The sequence below is a fragment of the Capsicum annuum genome, chromosome 11 (genome assembly GCF_002878395.1).
Source record: "Capsicum annuum cultivar UCD-10X-F1 chromosome 11, UCD10Xv1.1, whole genome shotgun sequence".
NCBI classification, from domain to species: domain Eukaryota; kingdom Viridiplantae; phylum Streptophyta; class Magnoliopsida; order Solanales; family Solanaceae; genus Capsicum; species Capsicum annuum.
In genome coordinates this window covers 139,469,021-139,495,539 of record NC_061121.1, presented here as the reverse complement: position 1 = coordinate 139,495,539, position 26,519 = coordinate 139,469,021, and positions in this window count along the sequence as shown.

The window sequence follows — 26,519 nt, the reverse complement described above, 5'->3', positions numbered from 1 at the left end:
TTGTGTGAAATCAAGTTCAACAGTTGATTTCCTATCATTGTATTATTGATATATGCAATTTGGTACTGAGTTGCTTGAAGACAAGCAATTATCTTAAGGTGAGGTTGTTGATGTTCCAGCTTTTGGTGAAATATTTTACATTTTTTTCAGGGGATAATTTTATGTTTTCAAGCAACTGATATTGTCTTTAATACTGGATTTTAGTGTTTTCGGGTTAAGGAGTTAGCTGAAGAAAAAACTTGGAAAATAGTAGGAAAAGTCCACTGACAGGCAGACCGCCTACCATGAGATGGACCGCCAGGGTGATCGCCAGAGTAAAACAAAGGGAGAAATAAGTGACCTCTACGACAGTCCAAGTGGCAGACCATCAACCATCCGATGAACTACCAACTTGGCCTTTAGGATAAAATAGAACATGAAGTTTTAGAGGTTCAAGTGATGGCCTATTCGACGGACCTCAAGGTCCCTGACGCTCCACCAACATAACCACCAACCCTTTACCAGAACCTATCACGTTGGGACCAAAAGCGACAGTCCAGGCAATGGACCGTCAAGCTTCTGATGGGCCATCGAGGTTACGGTCAACTTGGATACGGCTTTTGTGAGTTTAAATTTTAAATTCTTTGTACTAGGGAACATGTAAATACCCAGTTTAGGTTTTATTTAGATTTCTTTTTATCATACTTCCATTGGAGAAACATTATTTTTAGGTATTATTCTCTGTGATTCAAGAAAGAATTGTGGATCTAGTAATTTTTACTCAGATTTTCATTGAAGATTGAAGAATAATTATTGTAACCTCTGTAAGTAATTCTTTGATTTGATTTATGAAGAACACAATGATTTCCTCTTCTTCTTCTCTTGAGATGTGTGGCTAAACTACTGTAACTAGGGTTATGGGAGCATTGATGTGATTAACTGATTAGGGTAGTAAGAATGCTTAATTTCCATTTGTAATAAAGATTTTATAAACCCTTCTTCACATTAAAGACACTTGTTGCTTGCCAACTTGAAGGGTGAGCTGAAGAACATTACTTGTCGGAGAAGAAAAATATATATTGGGAAAAGAAGGAGTTTACATCGAGTCTAAAGGGCTTAACCTTTGGGGTTATGAGTTGATGCCATAACAAATATTGACTCACATGAGAGAATAATTGAATAATTCACACATTCTTCGAGTTCGAAAGAATTAATGGGTAAACTACTCATTAAGGTTGAGAAACAAATAGGTATTCTTCAAAATTCAATAACTCTTGCAATTGAAGTGTAAATTGGGAATTTAAGAGAATTCATAACCTCATCTATTTGAATATATTGGTGAACATAGCTCTAGTTTTTTTGATCTTATAGAATTAGTACTTGCAATAAAATTCATTTGCTGGAACTTAATTTTGTATAACGATTTAAACACTGTTACAAATTCAAAACCCCCTTACTCAAGAAGCTTTAATCAACAGTATATTAATAACCATAACACTTAGTTTGCATAGTAGACTCTGTGGGATTCGATCCCAACCTAGTTGGGTTTTATATTTGACAGAGACCGCTTACACTTTGTAACGAGAGTTGTAATTTAGGCGTATCAATAACTGGTTTTCATTTTATAAACACTTATGCTATTTTAAGGCAAATTTCCTAAGTGTAAGAACATATGTATTCTGAGAGTAGTAGGATTTAGCGTTGAGAAGGGAATGCAGATGAGTATATCCTAAATTCCTGGAATCTATGAGCCACCATAGGTCAAGCATTTTTTGCAATATGGATAAAGCTCAATGATCACTTAAGTCAAGGTTCTATTCTGATGGAAAGAGTAGAATAGCTCTTCCTAATGTGGGTATGATGTTGGACTCTATTCTAATTGTCATAGTTTATGTCAGTTAGAAGAATCTCCCATAAGAAAGAAAAAAAATAAAGATTTTGGAAACTAAGTTTTTTGGCTCTCTAAGTTTATTCATGTTCTTCATTATCCATGTTATATTATCTTGCAGTCTTTAGTTTTACTCAAGTTCAAGGTGAGTCATTTACTCTTAGCATCCATTATTTGAAAGAATACATATATATTAAGTTCTTGTTTTACTATACATTCGCACCTAAATACTCAATACATTCCCTAAGTACTAACCCACATATATGTATATGTGCTACATTGTCTCATAATGTACCAGTTATAGCACACACATCATAATTAGACAGTTCGCAGCTTCCAACGAGCAGGTGATAAGTTCTTTTTATTTGAGGACTTGAGTAACCGATAGTTCTAGTAGCATTTTTTTATCCAGACATATTAATTAGGGATAGCTGGGGTCATGTTCCATCTACCTATATTTAATATTAGTATAGGATTAATAGATGGTCATTCAGAGTTGATGTATTTAGTTTCTATTTTTTTTTGCATAAGCAAAGTGTAAATGTCTTTTACAGTTTTGTATTGAACATATATAGCAAAGACATCTCTTCCGCTTATTTCTTTTGGATATATGTATCTTATTCAGTTGCACATGAGTTATGCGAGTAACATAGATTAGCTTAAGATCACTTGTGGTTCTAAGAACTGTGTGATGTCAAGGGGGTAGTCTCGAGGTGTTACAAACTTTATATTAGAGTATAGAGTTCAAGTGTACTAGGGTTTCTATGAAACCATGTCTAGTAGAGTTAAGGATTATATGGAGATGTCTATAATTTTCTTTGAGGGGCTATAAGATATTTAAGAATTGTTTCCCTTCTTTATGCTCTAGATAATGCTATAAATTTGTTCTCTTAGAAACTTCTATTAATTTATGTACTACTCTATAATTCTCCATCTATGACTTATTCCTGAGATAACATAATTAGTAACTTCTAATTCCTCCTAAGATGATGCTCTCGTATTTACTATCTATAACTTCAGAAGTCAAACAAAGAGATTTGGAGGATCCCTCTAGTGTTTTGAGATTCCTTTAATTTTAAAGCATATGTCCTTTTCCATATGAGTTGTGCGGTTAAGACCGGACATGCTATGCAATCAAAATTTTTCTTTAGCCCTTCATTACAGATAATGCTCATGAGAGAAGAGGTTATGTACCCTGATTATTAAATATAATTTTTCTTAGGAGTATTGTTATTTAGTGTGTTATAATTAATAAGTAGTAGAACACCTTAGAGTTTAAAGTATGGATTAATCAATGTAGCACAAGAAAGTTAGAAATAGCGATTGGTTAAGAGTAAAGTGAGGGATCTATGCATGCTATTAAGTACGGATTAAGGTGATGCATCTTTGGGTGTTACCTCAAGGGGTAGTGAATGTGTTGTAGATTTCATGGTGGAATGTAGAGAAGGAGTTATTTTTTAAGGTGAATTATAGAATGCTTGGAGTAGGAAAAGGGTTCTTGATTGTAGTACATAGAGTTAGAAATATAACTATTAATGAAAGTATTTGGTGGTTGAGTATTGTTAATTCCCTTATGGCTGTGAAAAAGGGGGAGTTTAGTTGAAAATTTGAGAGCTATCAAAGTAGTTAGGTCTATAGATTTGTAAATGATAGTTATGTATAGAAGGAGGATGTGCTAATGGATTATAATAAGATATACCATATGATTTTGATTGATTATTGTTATTATGAGCTTTTAGCGGACTAGTGTTTCTTGCTGTTTTATTTTATAGCTTTCAAGTGAGAATAGTATGTGAGGGTGTGTTGTTAATCATGTATAGAACTAGACACTAATTATAAATAGTAGATGATAATTAAGGTGGAAAGAATGATTGTTTGGTTAGTGATGCTAGTTATATAGAAGTGATTTAGTGGGCTAGAATAGTGTATACAAGAGTTTAAGTTCATTTATTCGCAATTAAGTATGATGTCGTAGGTATTATTGAGAGATATACAAAAGGTCATACGGGGTTTGCATTATTTTCTAAGATTATTAAGGGTTGTGTATGATTGAGGCCTTGGTTATGATACCATGGATACTATATTAGTTCTCCATGACTTAATAGAGTTGTGACATTATCTATAGACTCTTAGGTGTTTACGTTTGCCTTATCTAGATACTGGTGTGGCATTCATGCATTGTCCTTATTCTTATGCTTATTTTGAAGGTATGATTCCAATCAAAACCATTTTTTCACTATCAATATCAAAAACTGGATTTATTCCCACTTTTAACTTTTAAAATTAATTTTTAAACGAAAGTTTTACCACCCTTATTAATTTTTTATCCCTTTTTTCAACTAAGAATATTACATTGGAAGCTGGGATGGAGGCAGATTCTTGCCCTTTTCAGTTTGCTCACCTATCATTCTTTACTTAATTCATTTAAGGAAGATTTTTAACCTTTTTATACTATTCTACAAGTTTAGTATCAAATATGATCTCAGGCATCAGACTTTATGAACTTTTACTTGTTTTAGTCTTTGTTCAATTCTAAGCACTTATTATGCCCTTATTTCCCTTCAATACTGGATGGACGGGATTGGATATAGATTTTGGAAGTCCTGGTTCAGGACTAGTCAATGTATATAGATATTTCAAGTCCCCTTCGTCTAATGATCCATAATAATGGAGGAAAATGGTCATAGTAGTCCTGTCTTTATAGTATATTGAGCCAAAGAAGGTGTATACACTTTTGTTGGATATGGTAATTGGTTAAAGACACATCACCTAGTTTTTACCTTGCATTCATGTGCATCACCTATCACTAGTATAATTGTTTTCGCTTTTATTTTTTAGTCTTATAGTGGGATGAATATGTACAGGCTATGTTTGTTGTTTGATATGTGATTATTTTTACCTTTCAAGTTTATTGGAGCTTGATTATGTTATTATTTTCCTGGGCTAGTCAATTAGGTTATTACTTGGATATTATTTTGTAAATCTTGGTAGGCTATCTATGGATCGTTACCCAAGTTTATTGGTGCTCTTCCGAATTCCTTTTGGCTTTATTATGGTACAATTACTATTGTTAGAATATCTAATGGTTATTCATATTATTATTAGATGTCTCGATTATACTGGAGCTAGATACCTTCTTTATATTGTAGTCCTCAGGATGTTAGTGTATTATGCCAACTCCCTCAGGTTGGCGCCATTCTGTTTAGTTATTCCTATTGTATATGATTTTCTTCCTTTGTAATACCATTGTATATACCCTTTTTCTCCATCGTCTAGTATATATCTTTTTTGTTCTGCTAGTATATAACTCTTTCTTTGTACAAATAATGTATATATCTTTCTTTTCACTATAATAGTATATTGTTTAGCTACACACTGTATGACACCATCTTTTCTAGTTACGGGTAGAGTATAGTACACCATATTTTTCTAGTTATGGGTAGAGTATAGTGCTTAAAACTTACCTCTTTGTAGGGATGGCAATTGTGCGGTGCGGTGTGGGTGTGGTGCGGGTTTTGAACTATGCGGGGCGGTGTAGGTTTTAAGTTATGTGGTGCGTTATGGGTGCGGGAAGGGTTAAAGAAAGGTTTTTTTTTAAATGGTGCGGTGTGGTGCGGGTTATGGGTATATGTTGGTTTAAATTAAAGTAAAGCTAAAAATTAGTATTGTTCTTGTGAATATACCTAATATTATATGTATTATTTACTTAAAATTTTATAATATTGAAAACGACATGTATAACAGTACAAATAAATAATTTTATAGTAGCTTTTTTAACATCTCTATTCATTTTTATAAAAATATGATTACTTGTACACGTTATACTTTTTGTCAATTTTTTATTGAAAAGTGATACAATAGAAATTAGTTACTATTTCCTAGTTGTAGATTTGAAAATATTATGATTTTTAATGGAGTTACAATTTTTTCAAAAAAAAGAAAAAAATAAAAACATGCGTGGGGCGGTGCGATGCGATTATGCACGGGTATGAATATGGTGCAGGTTTATGCGAGTTTAAAGGTGATGCCGTGCGGTATGGTTTTAAAACATGCGGGTTTAGAAAAAACCCGCACTGCACCCGCACCGCACCGCACCATTGCCATCCCTACCTCTTTGTTTTCCTTATTCCGTTTCATTTCTTAGTATGTTTCAAGTTTGGTACTTATACCATATTTTTACACCTGGCAGTTCAATGTGTGAGTTCTCGCTCCTAAAGTATGTATCATGTAGAGCTACCAATGATCGAACGCAAGAGGTGAGCTCCTGTAATTTGGAGTTGTTCCTATCTCTCTTTTGCTGAACTAATTGTTTTGTATTTTTTATATGTATATCATTTTTACCTAGCACTGATATTCTGTTAGTAGCTATGGTACTTGCCCCGCGTTCTATCTCCCTACTCCCTCTCCCGAGATAACAAGGTTGACAATTGATGTGTTCTAAGGGTGATCAATCCACAAAAGAGTTAATAAAGGAATGAAAACAAAACCAATAATGATAAGAAAATCAAATGAACTTAATTCAAAACAATAGTAGTCATGTTTTTGGCTTTAACCCCGGAAAGATGGCGTTTAGCCATGCATAGTCATAATCGTAATCACAAGGTGTAATTAATAACATAGGACATGAATGAACTAAATTAGAGTAAGGAAACCTAGAATATGAGGTTGCTGTAGCCCCTCAATTGTCCAACACGTTACAAGGTGTTCAAGATTATTAAAAAAAAAGGTGACGATGATCTATTTATAGTATAGGTTAACAAGCCTAAGCCGTGTAGTACAAGGATAACTTTTTAGTCGTGTGTGACGTTTGTGGTGCAGTGTGTTGGCTATTCAATGGAATTTGCAATGCTTTGCCTTGCTAATTTCATGTAATGTATGATGCCAAACATTGCTTATCACGTTGCAAGAGTGGTGCAACGCGTCCCTATCGTGCTATCTCACCGGAATTAGCATCCAAATTAATGGTTAAGTCCTTATCATCCAATCTTTAATCCCTTGTCTTGTGGTGTATTATCAATGTATTTTCAGCCTTTGTATCATCAATATATCACCATATTCAGAACACAAATCTTCATAATTAATCACACACCACGTATTAGAGATCATAGCCAAACAATATCCATAACGATGAATTAAAACAAGAGCTAAGACTAGGCTAGTCCATGTTGATCTTCAACTTATTGTTCCACTTCGACACTTCATCAAATTGAAATTTTCACATCACCAATATGTTTTTCCATATATAATCACACATTCAAACCAAATTGAACTCATCTAACACATTAGAATCCAACGAAACCAACTTGACACATACCTAGCTCAAGCTAGTAAAACTAGTTTTATCGATTGAACTCTAAATTACTCAATTTAGTACAAACTTATCTGAAAACACTTTTAACCATTGTAATTACATACTTGAACACTTATATTCTTATTTATATCATCATTCACACATTAAGCACACGAATTGGCGATAAAACAAGGCTAAATAAACTAGAATAGTAACACTAGAGTTCATTAATACACCCAACATTACCACCCCACACTTAAAGCCTTGTTTTCCCTTGAACAACTCTTAAACCTAAGCATCATAAGATGAGGAGACTCTAAACTTCCACCACATGAAAGACACTAAAGATCGTACTACAATGACTATACAAAATTCATGTTCCTACACTATGCATGTTATTTACAAAATTGATAGCTCATGAACGCTACTCCAAAACATCCTAGCCTCAAGAATTGACTCAACATGTGGAAAACTTATGCATGTTGATCAATCAAGGACCTCATACAAATCATGTACACTCATCAATCATGTGCCCGTCATAACAAAAGAGTTACCCTTAATCACTCACATAAAATAATTTTATGACATGACGGGTACAAGAAATCAAATTTTGCTCACTCTCACAAGGGATTCACAAGTTACACATAATGAACCATAGGCTTGCCCTTAGTGTATTGCTCCACTAATATCAGAATGATAAATCTAGGATCAATAAGGTCTTTTTTGGTTTGTATTGTAGGCTAAGGGATGGGTAGGAACTATTTTGAACCAAAATAGTGACTATCTTCCCAAAACACTTTGTACATCACTTTTTACAGTTAAAACCACTCTAACAAACAAATCACACCACTTTTGTCTACCCTATTCCTTTTTTTTTCACCCTATTATATTAAGTTCATTCTAAACTCTATGGTGGGAGTATTCTATGCACAACTTATTTAATTTGAACCAATTTTTATTCTTTTTGTTATTCAACTCCCCAACACAACACCTAACAATTATTTTGAACACCAATAACTATCATTTTGGGGCTTCGATTTCATATTTTCTCCTCTTATTTCTCAAACTCCTTACTCAATTAATTTATATTAAAGCGCCTAGGTGCTTTGGATCAAATTAAGATTTATCAAAGAAGGGATTAGGCTCCACATGATGCTTCTAAAGAAAAAGCTAAAGTATCAACGGGGCTTACTAGGATTATGCATAAAAGTAGGTTAAAAAGGGTATAAAACAAGCATATCAAAGAAATGCCTAAATCATCTCCTAAACCCACACTCTTTACTTCGCTTTGTACACACACCAGGTAATTTCTAGACATCACATGCAACCAGGAAATACACAATAACCTAACACACACATGGCACATTCTCAACTCACGTAGTATAATCATAGACTATTAACCAAACAATAACATGAATTAAATTGTAATCCAACAAGTTCAAGAGTCATAAATATGAGGCTAGGAGTCTAAAAAGTAGTAATTCACACCGTCAACATGCTTTTCAAAATAAAAATACTTCCATCATATAGTCACTTATAGCAACAACAAAAACATTTTTCTTATTCCTAACCTAAAAATTTTTAAATTCACCCTAAAATGGGAATTTCCCCACCCCACACTTTTCAAAATGCTCCTTGAGGCCTCTATCCATATCTAGTAGTATCTTTAAACATCAAGAGGGTCTGGGGGATCCACACTTAGTCTTTTCCATGCTCCTTAGCTCAGGTTTTCGGTACTCAAACTTCACATCAACCAGTGACTAAACAAAAACAAAAACTACATGAAGTAAAAACTAAAAACTAATAAATAAAACATACCTACTTAACTTGGGTTGCCTTCCAAGAAGCGCCTGATTTAGTGTCGCGGCATGACCTTACTTATGGCTTACCCAAGTTCTTTCATCCCCTTTCTCACACTTGGAGACCATCTTCTTTTTCATTTCTGACCTATTGAGTGTGAACTCTTAAGGTCAACAAAATTCTTAACATTAGCCTTTTCAGGATCATCCCCTTGCATTATGTCCAGCTAAGGTGGTTGTAATTTAGGGTGCTCAATGAGGGTGTCCGAAGAGGTCTTTTGTGGAATAACCAACACATATTTATCCCCATCAATAATAGTAATCATTCTTAAATATTTATAATGGGATAGTGTGATTAATGTTTTATAAACTTTAAATACCACTTTTTTATCTTCCAACCTCATTGTGAGCGTTCTCGCTCTCATATCAATCAAGGCTCCTTCAATTTATTAGAATGGATGCCCCAGGATGATTGGTACTTGTTTGTCTGCCTGAAAATTTACAATAATAAAGTCAACAGGAACAATGAATTACAAACATTTATGAGAACATCTTCTATCACTCCTTTAGGATGGGCTATGCTCCCATTTGCCAATAGCTGTAGCACCAAGCTTGGTCTAAGCTTACCCAAGACCAACATATTGATAAAATATAGGGGCATCAAGTTAATACTTGCCCTTAAATCACTCAAGGTATGGGCCACCTCATTATTCCAAATCTGAAAGGGGAGAGTGAACTTCCCTGGGTCCTTAAGCTTCTTGAGAATCTTCTCTGTTACCATAAAGCTACACACATCAGTGAATGCTACTGCCTCCACATCCTTCATTTTTACCTTATTTTTAACCATATCCTTCAAGTACTTAGTGTACATTGTCTTACTAATAACGCTCAACTTACACGTCAATTTAGTATAAGATGGTCGTCATCAATATATTTATGCAACTTTGGAGTCTAGGTTGAATCCACGAGGAATAATGTGAGTGTTGATTAAACTAATTTGAAACTATAGTTATAATTTGAATTCAAATAAATGATACAAAAAGATAAAATGGGTTTTTCTTGATGATCGAACAAATGGTAAAGTTTTGACTTTCTTCTTAGCTCAAAACTAAAATTTCAATAGTTTATATCAGTGATAGAGAGGAACTAGGGTTGTGATCGCTATGATTGTTAATCGCCATTAAATAATAACTGTAGTATTGGGTTCTCATTATTTGTGGAAAACACCAAATTATTAGTTTTGAAAGTCCATCTAAGTGTTTCTCAACCTGCCTATATGTTGAACACCCTAATTCTCTAAAACTTAGGAAATAATTCTATTCATACCAATTTTATCTCCAGTTGATCAACTTTGTTACAACATTAGTCATTAGATGGGAGCTTAACCTTCCCAAATCCGTGTTGATAATTTTCTACCTTTAGTTTATTTCTTAATTCGAGCAAATCAACATAAGGTAGGATTTATTATTTGCAACCAATAAATAATAATCAAACAAAGAAATTATCAAGGTGTCCCCAGAATCACTCAAACCCTAATCAACTATTAAATCCATGAAGGAATAATCATAGATCCCACAACCCTAGTTGTTGGTTTTAGTGCCACATGAAAAAAGAAAGAGACAACAACAACTTTATTTATCATTCAAAGTAACTAAACTTACAAAAGATAAAGTCTGAAGTTGATTCTCTTCTAAGTTTAAGAGAAAATTCCCACAACCAAATCAAAGAGTTGAAAATTGAATTCTAAGTTAGGAGCCTCCAAAGAGAGATATAATGGCCTTAGGAATAATTTCTAGTCATTTCAAGATGATCAAGATGATGAATGAAAACCCTAGAACTTGTCCTTAAATGCTTCAGCCTAATAATGGAAACAAAATCATAGATCACAACTTTTTTCTCAAACAAATGGCATTGTGGGTGACAGCTTATCAGAAGTCTGATAACTTATCAGGAATGTCATCAGCTCCTCTTTACTTTTGACAATCTCTGCCTTAGGTTGACGATAAGGCGTGATAGCTTATCATACCTTTGACGACTTAGCAAGAATATCATCACATCTTTACTTCAATTTCACAAGCACTGTCCAAGCCTGACAACAAGCCTTATGGCTTATAACAACTCTGACAGCCTATCATAGATGTCCTTACGTATTCCAACTGAAGCCCATTCTCTGTCTAAGGATGATTGTACTTTTGATAACTTATCACAGGGCTGATGACTTATCAGATAAGTCATCAGCTATAGTTTCCTATCTACTTGCTCAGAAATTAACTCTTTTACTTCCATTATTGTTGGTTCTCTTGGATCTTAACGTTTACTACCATATCAAAGAGAAAACAATCAAAAATGACAAAAGTTGCTTAAGACTTTGCAATTAGACTCAGTTAAAAGCCTCAAATTTGTTAGCATCTACTCACAGATCAACACCCTCAACTTAAAAAAATTGCTTGTCCTCAAGCAACTAAAACATAACTAGGAGGATACAAAGCACATTCGGCAGTCAATCATCCATTTTAGGTCAAAACATCTTCACCATCTCCAAATTCAATTAAGTTAAAACAACTGTGCATATTATTCAAGAACAACAATGCAACACACAGGAATCAAGATATGGCATCAATTCAGCAACAACAACCATACATGTACTAAGATTACACTATCAAAACAAGTTAGCAACGTAACCAGTGTTCTCTCACTACAAATACATCTCTCCTCACTCATATGTGAACTCAAGCATGTCAATGTAGGGACGATTAAGAGACACTCACTCTTAGAAACAAGTTCCAGTTAATGTATGACAAATACCATAGGCTTTCCCTTATTTTCGTTACCGAAGCTTTTAGATAATTAAGTTAGGATCACTATAGGACTTTTCTTCATCTTGTAATGTAGGCTTGGGGCTGGTATGATACATAAGGATATTTTAAGTAACTAAGCCTCCTTGGCACTACACTATTTCTGGGGTCTCACTTAATAACCCTTTTTTATTCTTCTATTTTCTTGATCACACATATTCAGGATGGGTGCGGTCTTCTCTACAATCATTTCTTCTTTTTTACAACTTTTCTTTTCTTGTTCTTTTCCACCACACCTAGCTTTTTATTCATTTCTTTTATTCTACCTTTTCTCATACTCATTTACATCACGTACCTCTATGATAGCCACCCTCAACTTAGGCTATTTGCCTAAGTCAAAGTTCACAATGTCCAAGGAGGACCAGGGCTAAAACAGGTTTATTATGATACAAATGGGAAGGTGATAGGTATAATAACAAGAATAGACATTCAGGCTCAAAATCAGGATCAACGGATATTATTCACACATGGAAGGTCATTTAGGCTAAAAATGGACTAATATAAATAATGACCTATTCTCATACCTCAAAAAAATTTTCATTGAAATTTTATGCATAAACGTGTTAGGTTCTATCTTTTAGAATGAATTATAAATTTTTCATGCGGAATATCTTAGATTATGACCTACCATTGTGTAGAGTATCGAATAATATTTGCAACAATATGTGGATCATCCAAAAGGGACACCTGAGCGACGGGTTATGAACATTCTGATCGAACTGTGAATAGTAGTGAACAGTAAAACGTGCAGGAAAAAGTACTGAGGCCTGGCATATTTTTGCTCCAATTTTAAATGATCATAACTCCTTGTACATAATGATCAGGGTGATCTACTATATATCAACGGAAAGATCTGTAAGTCCTCTTTCGAATGAAATTGGTTTTATCTAATTTGTCTATCAGAGAAAAAAGTTATGGTCGATCTACTTCATCCTATCAAAAGAGAATTTTTTGGTCAACTTCAAATAATCATCACTCCTCATACACAATGATCTGGGTGAGATACTATATATCAACGGAAATATATAAGAATTCTCTTTCTAATGAAATTGTTTTCATCTAATTTGGATATCGGAGTAAAACATTATGATTGATCTACTTCAGACTATCAAAAAAGTCCACCAAAGGATAGATTCGAGAATTATTTAATTTTTAGGGGCGTTTAGGTCATTCCCCCTCACCCAAAATCAATTCAAACCCTATATTAAAGCCTATTATAAGTATTATATATTATATTTCATCAAATTCCCTCAAAAAGAAAACGCTAAGCTCCTACATCCAACTTCAAGAACCTCCAAAGTTCACCATTAATTCTGCAAATTTATTCAAGATTTCAAGTTCCTAGTTCAAGAAATCCAAGAACCATCATTCAAAGGCATGATTAACATCTCAAAAATAATTATTGATCTAAAGTTCATCATTCAAGGTATGTGGGATTTTTCAACAAGAACTCTCTTTCGTTCTTGTGCCCAAAAGTAATTTTCTTTATAAAGGCATGATTTTTATTTGATTTTTTAGGAATTTGAAGCATCAACCCATATCTTATGATGATTATTATAAATCTTGATGTTTATGATTTTTAAAGATGAATTTACATGTGTGGAGATATAAAGCATGAATCTTGAACGATATTTATCATGATTTTGATGTTTAGATCATGAATCCCCATTGGAAATTGTGTTTCCTTGAGAAAGTGTGTGTTATAAGCATGTTGATGTTGAATATTTGAGATATTTTGAATGATTTATCCTTTTGGTCTTAATGGAGTTATTTTGAACTCAAGTGTGAAAGAAATCCACAATGTGGTTAATTTTGATAGATGGGAAGCATGATGGCTCCCAATGTATATTTATATATTACTGAAATTGTTTTGTTGTGGATTGTTTTTAAAATGATCTGAGCTAAGTCTGGGAGAAATCTTTAGCACTGAGTGGGAGGTATAAAGCGACCTTACTTCCCTAGAACTACGTTTCCCCGTAGGAGTGTGCCTGAGGCTGATTAATATAGTAATCACTAGTTTGTGTGGATTTGATATCGATAATCCTACTTCGATGGCAAGGATAGGATGGCTCTCCTCAACATGGGTTGTATGTTGGACTCCATGTAGCTCCCATGGTTTATGTCGGTTATAGGATCTCCCAGTGTGTGTGTGTTTCCTTGTGTCTATGGTGAATAATGAAGTGATTTAAAAGTGAAATTGTGAAAGTTATTCTTTCAAAAGATTTAAATGATATTTACATTATGAGAATTAATATTCTTGATAAATTGAAAGTGATTGACAAATTATATGATGACTCACATGTGTTATTGTACTTATTTCATCCTCTCATGATTATGATAATTTTCTTCGGGCTATGTGAGTCTTTCATACATCCTGCATATTTATTATAAATATTTATGATGATGATGTTTATACAACTGCATACACCCCCAAATACTTGGTTTCTTTCTTTGGTACTGACCCACATCTTCGGATATTGGCTGCATTTTCTCAAAATGTAGGTTTAGGTGCTCAATTCCAGGTTTGACATTCTACAGGCACACTGTTCTACATCCTCTGTTGTGGTAAGACCTCATGTTTCGAGGATATGATGTTTGTTGTTGGTTTCACGGAATCATTTACATTTGATAACTGAGTATGATTTAGTTGGGGCATATCTCAATGGCTTGCTAGTTTGATTGATTCTGTTAGAGGCTTGTAAAATGTTGGGAGTTGACTAATAAGTCATATTTTATTATCTTTCTGATATTTTTTTATTCTTGGATGATGATTACTCTATTGATATTTGAGGGTTATTTATGGGAACCTCATTGATTTGTGTTGAACTAAATAATAGTGGCTCAAAGGGTTATCTTGAGGCTACTCGTAGACTCAAGCACCGTGTGATGCTCTGGGACCCATTTTCTGGGGTGTTAAAAACTTGGTATCAGAGTCTAAGGTTTTAAGGTGTCCTAGTGAGTCTGACAAGCCGCATTAAGTAGAGTCTTGATCATCGGTGTGTAGCATGCCATATCTATGAGCAAGAGGCTATAAAAATTTTTAGGGAAAAGTGTGATTCTTTCTTTTAGAAGTTTATTGTGCTTAAAGTATCTCTCTCTGCTATTGATTCATTCTCTCTTCTTTCAGAAATATGCCTCTACGTCAAGTGGCAAGAAATAATAATGGTCAGCAACCTCAACCCGCTCACCCATTGAATGAAAACGTGTCTCATGTTGAATTTCAGATAGCTTTTCAGGTGCTGGCCCAAGCTGTTACTGCAAATATTCAGGCCAACCCGGCCTCAGCTTCACAGTAGCAGGGAGGTGATTCAACTACTGCTAGGATCCATGACTTCATGCGGATAAATTCACGGAATTTTATGGATCCAAGTCTAATGAGGATCCACTATTGTTTTTACAGGAGGTGCGGAAGATTACTCAGGTGATGCATGTATCTGAGGAACATAGTGTAGAGTTGGCTACATATAGGTTGAAAGACCTTGCTCATAACTGGGTTGTTGCTCGGAGGAAAGGTAAAGGTGAGGGAGCTGTCCCTACAACTTGGCAAGAGTTCCAGGATGCATTGCTAGATAAGTTTTTCCCTTTGGAGATGAGGAAGGCAAAGATGGAAGAGTTTATGAACCTGCAATAGGGCTCTATGACTGTTAGGGAGTACTTTCTAAAGTTCAATCAATTGGCCAAGTATTCTCCTGACTTAGTGGCTGATAATCGGGCTAGTATAAGTAAGTTTGTGAATGGAGTGTCTAGTTATATGGTTAAGGAGTATAGGTTTGCTATGCTAAATAGTAAGATGAATCTTTCTAAGCTGATGACTCATGCCCAACAGATTGAGGTAGATAAAATTAAGGAAAGAGATAGAATGAGAGGGAATAAGAGAGCTAGGTCTGAGCAGCACAGACAGGGTCAGACTAGATCGCAGAGAGGCAGTCGCCCTAAGTATCAGGATTATTCGTCTATGCCAGAACCATCATCTGCTAGTGCTCCCATGCCTAGAGGTAGGTAGGAGCATGGTAGCAGGTCATATGTATCCAGGTCACAGTACAGTGCTGGCAGTAAGCCAAATCGTCCCCTATGTCCTAAGTATGGTAGGGCTCATTTGGGTGCGTGTTGGAGTTAGAAGAGGGGTTGTTTCCAGTGTGGTGACATTGGTCACAGAGTTAGAGATTGTCCAAAGGATGGACAAGGGCATCATGACTATTGCCCTCAAACCCAGACTCAGACTGTTAGTGCTTCAGTTCCAGCGACTCGCCCATCCCCAACTCAGGGTGCCTCTTCTAGTAATATTGGCGGGTAGCGCCAGAACAGATTCTATGATTTACCGTCCCACCAAGAACAGAAGGAATCTCCTGATGTTGTTACTGGTATGCTTTATATATTTTAGTTTGATGTGTATGCTTTGTTGGATCCTGGATCCTATTTCTCATATGTTACATTTTTTATTGCCATGAATTTTGAAATGAGTCCTGGGATTATTCCTAAGCCTATCGTAGTTTCTACCCCAGTGGGTGATTCGATTGTTGCCCAGAAAGTGTATAAAAAGTGTCCTGTTATCGTTCTTCATAGAGTCTTGATTGGATGATCTGATTGAGTTAGACATGATAGATTTTGATATGATTCTGGGTATAGACTGGCTGTATTCTTCTTATGCCTCTATTGATTGTCGGATCCGAGTGGTCAAGTTTCAGTTTCTGGTTGTATCCGTGTTTGAGTGGTCTGGGAATCCTGTGTCACCCAAGAGTCATTTTATCTCTTACCTCAAAGCTAGAAAGCTTATTTCTAAGAGTTGTATTTAAATCTCTAGTCTGTTAACATCATCAATGAATTTTTTAATGTCTTTCTGGATGATCTCCCAGGGATACCTCTTGATAGAGAGATAGAGTTCGGGATTGATCTTCTTCTCGATACTCATCCCATTTCTATTCTTCCTTATTGTATGGCCCCTACAGAACTTAAGAAGTTGAAAAAGAAACTCAAAGATCTCTTAGATAAGGGTTTCATAAGGCCCAGTGTTTCTCCATGGGGTACTCCTGTGTTGTTTGTGAGAAAAAAAGATGGCTTTTTGCGTATGTCCATTGATTACCGCCAACTGAATAAAGTCACCATAAAAAATAAGTACCCCCTTCCGAGAATAGATGATTTGTTTGACCAATTGCAAGGTGCAAGTTATTTCTCAAAGATAGACCTTTGTTCCGGCTATCATCAACTCAAAGTTAGGGAGTGTGATATCCCAAAAACCATTTTCCAAACTCGTTATGGCCATTTTGAGTTTCTTTATATGTCTTTTGGGTTAGCTAATGCCCTAGGATCTTTCATGGACCTCATGAATCGAGTGTTTCAGACCATATCTCGATATGTTTGTCATAGTGTTCATCGATGATATACTAGTGTACTCCCATAGTGAGGATGAACATTCTGATCATCTCCGAACTCTTTTGCAAACCCTTAGAGATCACAAGTTGTTTGCCAAGTTTAGTAAGTGTGAGTTTGGGCTAAGGTCAGTTGTTTTTCTGGGTCATATGATTTCTTCCAAGGGTATTAGAGTTGATTCTCAAAACACCAAAGTCATTGAAATTGGCCTTAGATCTATTTCTCCGACTGATATCTGAAGTTTCTTGGGTTTAGCTGGCTATTACCACTATTTTGTTGAGGGTTTCTCCTCTATAGCATCTCCTATAACTCGGTTGACCCAAAAGAAAGTGAAGTTTTTATGGTTCGAATCTTGTGAGAAGAGTTTTTAGGAGTTGAAGACTCGACTCACTTCAGCCCCTGTTATGACTTTGCCTGATGATGTTGATGGTTTTGTCATGTACTGTGATGCTTTGAGAGTTGGGTTGGGTTGCATATTGATGCATAAGGTTAAGGTGATAGCTTATACTTCTAGACAGTTGAAACCCCATGAGAAAAATTACCCCACCTATGACTTTGAGTTGGCTGCTGTTGTGTTTGCTTGAAAATTTGGAGGCACTATTTGTATGGTGTCCATGTTGATGTTTTCACTCATCATAAGAGTCTTCAGTATGTGTTTACCCAGAGAGAATTGCATCTTAGGCAGAGATGATGGTTAGAATTGTTAAAGGACTATGATATGAGTGTGTTATACCATCCGGGCAAGGCCAATGTTGTGGTGAATACCCTAAGTAGACTGTCCATGGGTAGTGTTTCGCATGTGGTAGACGGTAAGAAAGAGTTGGCTAATGATGTACATCATTTGGCTAGATTGGGGGTTAGGTTGTTTGACTCTGCTGAAGGTAGTATAGGGGTTCAGAGAAGTTCTGAATCCTCCTTGGTTTCGGAAGTGAAGGAAAAGCAATACTTAGATGCTAGTTTTGTTAGACTGAAGGAATCAGTCAAGGACCAAAAAGTAGAGGTTTTCCTCAATTGGGAGATAGTGTGTTGAGATTGTAGGGTAGATTGCGTGTCCTGAATGTTGATGATCTGAGATAAAGGAGTATGGATGAAGCGCACGGGGTGCGATATTCTATTTATCCTGGTGCCACCAAGATGTACCGAGACTTGCAGGAAATCTATTGGTGGAGTAGCATGAAGAAAGATATAGCAGTGTTTGTAGCTAAGTGTGCAATATGCCAACAGGTTAAGGTTGAACACCAAAGACCTGGTTGTAGGATGCAAGAGTTTAGTATTCCCGATAAATATGGACTTTGTGATTGGTTTACCTCCTTCCCCATGCCATCATGATTCCATTTGGGTTGTAGTTGATAGGTTGACTAAGTCTGCCCATTCCTTGCCTGTTCATACTTCATATAATGCTGAACATTACGCTAGATTGTATATCCAAGAGCTAGTCAGACTGTATGGAGTTCCCTTGTCTATAATTTAAGCAATCATAACACTTTGTACATAATGATAAGGCAGATCTACTATATATCAATGGAAACATATGTGAGTCCTCTTTCCAATTAAATTGGTTTCATCCAATTTGTCTACAAGAGCAAAAAGTTATGGTCAATCTACTTCAGTCAATCAAAAGCAAATTTTTTGGTCAAATTCATTCAATCATAACTCCCGTACACAATGATCTGGGTGAGATACTATATATCAACGGAAAGATATGAGAGTCTTCTTTCTAATAAAATTATTTTCATCCAATTTGGATAGCGGAGTAAAACATTATGGTTGATCTACTTCAGACTATAAAAATAGTCCACCAAAAGAGAGATTCAAGAATTATTTGATTTTTAGGGGCGTTTTGGTCATTCCCCCTCATCCAAAATCTATCTAAACCCTATATTAATGCCTATTTGAAGCATTATATATTATATTTCATCAAAGTTTCTCAAAAAGAAAACCCTAAGCTCCTACATCCAACTTCAAGAACCTCCAAAGTTCACCATTAATTCTGCAAATTTATTCAAGATTCCACGTTCCTAGTTCAAGAACTCCAAGAACCATCATTCAAACGCATGATTAACATCTCAAAAATGAGTATCAATCAAAATTTCATCATTCAAGGTATCTGGGGTTTTTCAACAAGAACTTTCTTTCGTTCTTGTGCCCAAAAGTAATTTTCTTTACAAAGGCATATTTTTATTTGATTTTTGACGAATTAGAAGCATGAACCCATATCTTATGATGATTATTATGAAATCTTGATGTTTATGATTTTGAAAGATGAATTTACATATTTTGAGATATAAAGCATGAATCTTGAATGATATTTATCATGATTTTGATATTTAGGTGGTGAATCCCCATTGGAAATTGTGTTTTCTTGAGAAAGTGTGTGTTATAAGCACGTTGATGCTGAATATTTGAGATATTTTTAATGATTTGACCTTTTGGTCTTAATGGAGTTGTTTTGAACTCGAGTGTGAAAGAAATTTACAATGTTGTTGAATTTGATAGATGGGAAGCATGATGGCTCCCAATGTATATTTATGTATTACTGAAATTATTTTGTTCTGGATTGTCTTTGAAATTATCTGATCTAAGTCCAGAAGAAATCTTTAGCATTGAGTTGGAGGTATAAAGCGACCTTACTTCCCTAGTACTACGTGCCCCAGTAAGAGTGAGCCTGAGGCTGATTTATATAGTGATCACTTGTTTGTGTGGATTTGATGTCGATAGTCCTACTCCGATGGCAAGGATAGGACGGCTTTCCCCAAAGTGGATTGTACATTGGACTCCATGTAGCTCACATGGTTTATGTCGATTATAAGATCTCCCAGTGTGTGTGTGTTTCCTTTTGTCTATGGTGAATGGTGAAGTGATTTGAAAATGGAATTGTGAAAGTTAATCTTTCGAAAGATTTAAATGATATTTACATTATGAGAATTGATATTCTTGATGAACTGAAAGTGATTGAAAAATTATATGATGACTCACATGTATTATTGTTCTTATTTCATCCTCTCATGATAATGATGATTTTCTTCGGGCTATGTGAGTCTTTCATATATCCTGCATATTTCTTATAAATATTTATGATGATGATGTTTATACAACTTTATACACCCCAGTACGCGGTTCCTTTCCTTGGTTCTTACCCACATCTTCCGATGTGGGCTGCATTTTCTTGGAAGGTAGGTTCAGGTGCTCAGTTCCAGGTTCGATAGTGATTCATCAAGCATTCTGTTCTATATCCTCTGTTGTGGTGAGTCCTCATTTTCTGAGGACGTGATGTCTGATATTGGTTTCATGAAATCGTTTACATTTGATAACTGAGTATGAGTCAATTGGGGCATATCTCAATGGCTCGCTGGTTTTATTGATTCTCCTAGAGGCTTGTCAGACTAATATAGATGTTGGGAGTTGAGTAATAAGTCGTATTTTGTTATCTTTCTGAAATTCTTTTATTCTTGGATGATAATTACTCTGTTTATATTTGAGGGTTATTTATGGAAACCCCATTGATTTGTGTTGAACTATATGAAAATGGCTCAAAGAGTTAGCTTGGGGCTACTCGTAGCCTCAAGCACCGTGTGACACTCCGCGACCCACTTTCCTGGGCATTACGCCTATGATCCTCTCCTAACTGCTATCCTACAACCAAGGCAACACCAACCGGGCAAGTTTTTGATATAAAACACAATGGAAACTAGGTAGTATATCACACATACATGGCACAAAGGTACATCACAAACTACTACATATTTGGTACATGCAATTGTTTAGCAATGGTTATCATGTCACAAGTACTAATGCCATAACAAGATGCACAGTGGTCACACATAAATTCATATCACTCAGTTATAAAATAGACCATTGAAGTGGTGTTCAAAAATAAACAAAAACATGTTAATTGCCTAAGGTACTTGTATTTCTCCTAGTCAACTACAATATTTTACAACAAATCACATTATGCCTAAACATGCCGGCTCTACTAGGAACAAGATTTTGGGGAAAAGAGGCACAACAACAAAAACCTCAAGAGGACATCAACACCCATAAGTAGCCCCACCCTCAAATTAAAATCATGCAATGTCCCCAATGCGTCAAACCAAAACAAGAGAGTTAGAAACATACCTATAGCACCATGGGTGCGATGACCTGATGTCAATCATATAATACAAATACAAACAACAAAATGCCTTAGGTTGCCTGCCAAGAAGCACCTGATTTAATGTCTCGGCACGACTAAGTTATCTTGACTACTCATAATTCATTAAGATACCTTAAAAGTGCTTCATCATTTATCCCTCCACTTAGATGATTTGAATCATTAGCCCATTTTTCGATCTTTAGATCTTTAAGGTGCATTGGGCAAATATGAGGGCATGAAAAGGAGTGTTCTATCACCCTACTTCGAAGACTTGAACTGCTTACTCAATTTTGCATCGAACTTTCATGTGGACTCATTTGACAATGGTGAGAATCTTAAAAAGACACTAAATAGACATATATCTTTAAGCTTCTTGGCCTTTACGATTGGGGTTGTATTATACCCTTTCGGAAAGACAAACTCTAAAATATAGGAATTTTCCTCCTCATTTCCAAAATTCATTATTTGCTTGGGTGATTCGACTTTCATCACATCCACCAAGCATAATGTTGAAAAGTGATTCAAGTGAGGTCTTCTCCCTAATTTCAAAATTGCATCCTTTTCAACCTCTTCACCCTGAATTTGTCTAGAGTCTTTATAAGAGATTGGCTTGGTTTCTTATTTTGCCTCTAGCACCATTTCCTCAATCATGGCATTATCTCTCGTGGTTGGATTCGTTGGTTGGGAAATCACTGAGGGTTTCTCATCATTAATCTCAACATCAATATAGGGTTCTTGCTCCTCATCTTTACACTCTTCCATTATTTTAAATGATTCCACAGATAAGATATCATCTAAACATAATATAGAAGAATGTTTTGAATGATTGACCTCTATATCAATCTTATTATGAATGATTGGATTCATCTCTTGAGGCATATCACATACGATATCACACATTTTTTCCTTGAGATCTAACATTCACTGAAACATAGCTTCAATGTCACTCTTACCGGTGTTTCGTTATTCCTTTTCTTGACCATAAGACCTATTAAACTCATAAAAAGAACTATAATTTAGATTAGCGTAATAGGGGGAGGGGGCATTTGGGCAATCACTCCAACGACCATCTTGGCCACCACATAAAGAACAATAATACTCTTGGTAGAATGGAGATGGTGCACATAGCTCTCTTTGGGGAGCACATCTACAATCTTGCAAAAAGTGAGGTCGATCACAACATGGATATGGATCATCAAGATAAGATTTTCAACCACCAAGCTCATGTTCATTCCATGATGCCATAGTAATAAGTAAACTAAAATAAAAATCTACCTAGCACAAGAAATAAAAGAAAACTAAAAATAAATATCTACAAGTTTGAATTCAAGCAAGTGGGCTAAAATTTCAAACCAACTCAATACACTAAATTGTTACCCGAGAACGGCGTCATTTTTGATAACGCTCAACTTACACGTCAATATATTTATCCAACTTTAGAGTTGGGGTCGAATCCACGAGGAACAATGTGAGTGGCGATTAAACTAATTTGAAACTATAGCTTTAAGTTGAATTAAAACAAATGATACAAAAAGATAAATGGGGTTTTTTTTATAATCGAACAAATATTAAAGTTTTAACTTGCTTAAGAGCTCAAAACTAAAATTTCAATAGTTCAATTTAGTGATAGAGAGGAACTAGGTTTTTGATCGCTATGATTATTAATCCTCATTAAACAATAACTATAGTATTGGGTTCTCATGATTTGTGGGAAACACCAAATTATTAGTTTTGACAGTCCGTCTAAGTGTTTCTAAACCTTCCTAGATGTTGAACTCCCTAATTCTCTCGAACTTAGGAAATCATTCTATTCATACAGATTTTATCTCACGTTGATCAATCTTGTTACAATATTAATCATTAGATGGGAGCTTAAGCATCCAAAATACTTATTAACAATTCGCTACCTTTAGTTTATTCCTCACTTTGAGCAAATCAACATAAGGCGGGATTTATTGTTTGCAACTAATAAATAACAATCATAACAAAGGAATTATCAAGATTTCGCCACAATCACTCAACCCCTAATCAACTATTCAATGCATGGAAGAATATTCATAGATCCCACAACCCTAGTTGTGGGTTTTAGTGACACATGAAAAAGAAAAAGATAGCAACAATTTTATTCATCATTCAAAGTAATTAAACTTACAAAAGATGAAGTGTGAAGTTAATTCTCTTCTAAGTTCAAGAGAAAATTCCCACAACCAAATCAAAGAGTTTAAAATTGAATTCTAAGTTAAGAGCCCCTAAAGAGAGATAAACTGGCCTTTAGAATGAGTTCCAGCCATTTCAAGATGATCAAGATGATGAATGAAAACCCTATAAATTTTCCTTAATAACTTCATCCTAATTATGGAAACAAAATCATAGATCACAGTTTTTTTCTCGGATAGATGACGTCATAGGTGACAACTTATCAGGAGTCTGATGACTTATCAGGAATGTCATCAGCTTCTCTTCACTTTTAACAATCTCTACCTTAGGTTGATGATGAGGCATGATGGTTTATCAAACCTTTGACGACTTATCACGGATGTCGTCACTTCTTCACTTTAATTTCTCAAGAACTACCCAAGCCTGACAACGAGCCTGATGACTTATCATAACTCTGATGGCCTATCACAGTGTCTTCATATATGCCAGCTGAAGTCCATTCTCTGTCTAAGGATAATGGTACTTTTTATAACTTATCACAAGGCTGACGACTTATCTGATAAGTATTCATCTATACTTCTCTCTCTACTTGCTCAGAAACCAACTCTTTTACTCCCATTATTGCTGGTTCTCTTGCATCTTGACTTTTACTGCAATATCAAAAATAAAACAATCAAAAACGGTAAAAGTGGCTTAAGACTTTGCACTTATTCTCAGTTAAAAGGATAAAATATGTTAGCATCTACTCACACATCACTTACCTTGCAAAAATCTAATAGAGGGAGGTTAATGTGAAGCTCTATAAACATGTCAAAGAATTTTTTAAATCATGCATCCTCCTTTTTTTACGATTGTGAAGGTAAAGAAGTTGCGACATGTACTTCTCCACTTCTATAGCAATTTTTTCCTTCGAGTACTCAGACTTTCTCAAATTTTTTAAAACTTTTTTGGATACTTGTAGGGGAGTCAAATTTGCATCTACCTCCTTAGTTACCTTTGGAGGTTCTTCTTTGAGCTATTTACCACTCCTCAAAGTGATTGCCATTACTTGTTTTAGGTTTTCTGTGTAAGTTGGCAAACCACCTTGAGGCCTGGTATTCAGTGTTTATTATAACTGCCCCAACTTTAACTCTAAGCTTCTTATGGCTGCTTGCTAATTCTTAATTCTTCTTGTTGACTTTTCATGTCCGTGGCGATTTGCACTTTCCCAGCTAAAAGTTATTTCATCATCTTCTCCACGTTGCTAGTTGACTGATTTAGTGGAGCCTGTTGCTGTGGGGCATTCCATGTCTGAATTGGCGGTTGAGTCTGCCACTTCATAATGTAGGTGTTACCATAATAAGGCCATTAAATATTACCTACCTAGATTATCAATTTTTGGATTTGTAACACACATAGCTGCTGAATGAAAACTGTTACTGCAAACTTGCCACCAACCTGTTGTTTGTTGGATTACATTGACTGTGGCTGTAGGTTGTACTACTCCCAACTTTAGACTGCTTATTTGATTTTGCAATGCAGAGATCTAAGTAGATATGGCAATAAATTGGTCAACCTCCAATGCCCCTTCAATTCTTTTCATGGAACTTTTAGAATCTTAATAACACTCGAGATTCCCTTGAGTTATGTGGTTCAATAAAGTATATAGCTCATCATATGTCATCTCAAGAGCTTGACCACCTACAGCTGAATCTAGAAATATTTTTGTATTGTGATCAATATCCCTTACAAAAGTATGAGCCAATTCCTCATTAGATTATTGATTGTGTGGATAGTCTCGAAGAAGTTCCTGGAAATGCAACCAAGCATGGTATAGATTCTCGTCTGTGTTCTATTTGAAACACACAATCTCACTGTGAAGTCTTGCAGTCTTGCCAGATGGAAAGAAATAGATGATGAATTTTCATACCATGTCATCCTATGATATGATTGAATTTGCCGGCTTCGCATTCAACCACTTTTTTACTTCCCCAAATAGTTAAAAGGGGAATAGTGTCATCCTTACATAGTCAGCATTCACACTCATGGGGATGAATGTGTCATTAATTTCTAGTAAAAATTATAAGTGAACCTGTGGATCTTCATGTGAAAGCCCTATGAACTGTCCACTGCTAATAAGAAGTTGTACCACATTATGTTTGAGCTCAAAATTGCCTCCAGCTACCGGCTTCTAAAATGGGGAGGTCAAATTTGTTAGAAGTCAGATTGCCATATCTGTAACTATCCTGCGGGATGCTTGTTCTTTAACCATTAGAGAAAGGTTTTCTTGATCTTTAGTGATTTGAGGAATATGGGGGATAAAGATTGCTTCTCTCCTTTTTTGATGTAAAAGTTGCTCAAGTTCGGAGCTTGGTTTAACCAAGTCCTGATCACTTGCTATATTAATACTTTGTAAACTTGTTTCCTGCAAATACAAAACCAAGACCAAGCGTAAAAACACCAAATAAATCTAAAATTAAAACTTAAAATTAAGCAGTTGCCGAATTACAAGTTCCCAACAACGGAGCCAAAAACTTGATAACACCCACGTGCACATGTAAGTGTACGTGGTCTTCCAAGTAATATAGTGGCCTTCAAGTAATCTGAATATCAACCCTATAGGGACTTGTTTTAACAACCATTTGATGTCAATTCATAATTTAGATTAAATTGATGCAAGAGTAACAAAAATAGAGTTTTGACTATTGTAAATTGCCAGTAAAGTAAACAATGCGTAAAATAATAGTCTTGACACAATCAATGGAGTAAGGAACATGGTTAAATCACTCAAAAAAAATTATACTATGTTATTAAACTTTATTCATTAAATTTCTAATGTTATTTGTTGATTCGTAGGGTTAATTGCATGATCATGGTCTCGTGACCTCTAACCGTTTACATAATTTGGACACTACAACTACATCGTCGGGCGAGGATATAATAATCCAATTAAGTTCTTTAATTTATCATCCTACATATGAATCAAGAAAGGTCTCTAAGTACATACCTGTCCTAGACACTAATTTGAATTCCTTAGTGCATAAAAGAATACAAATCATACTTTGTTCATCCC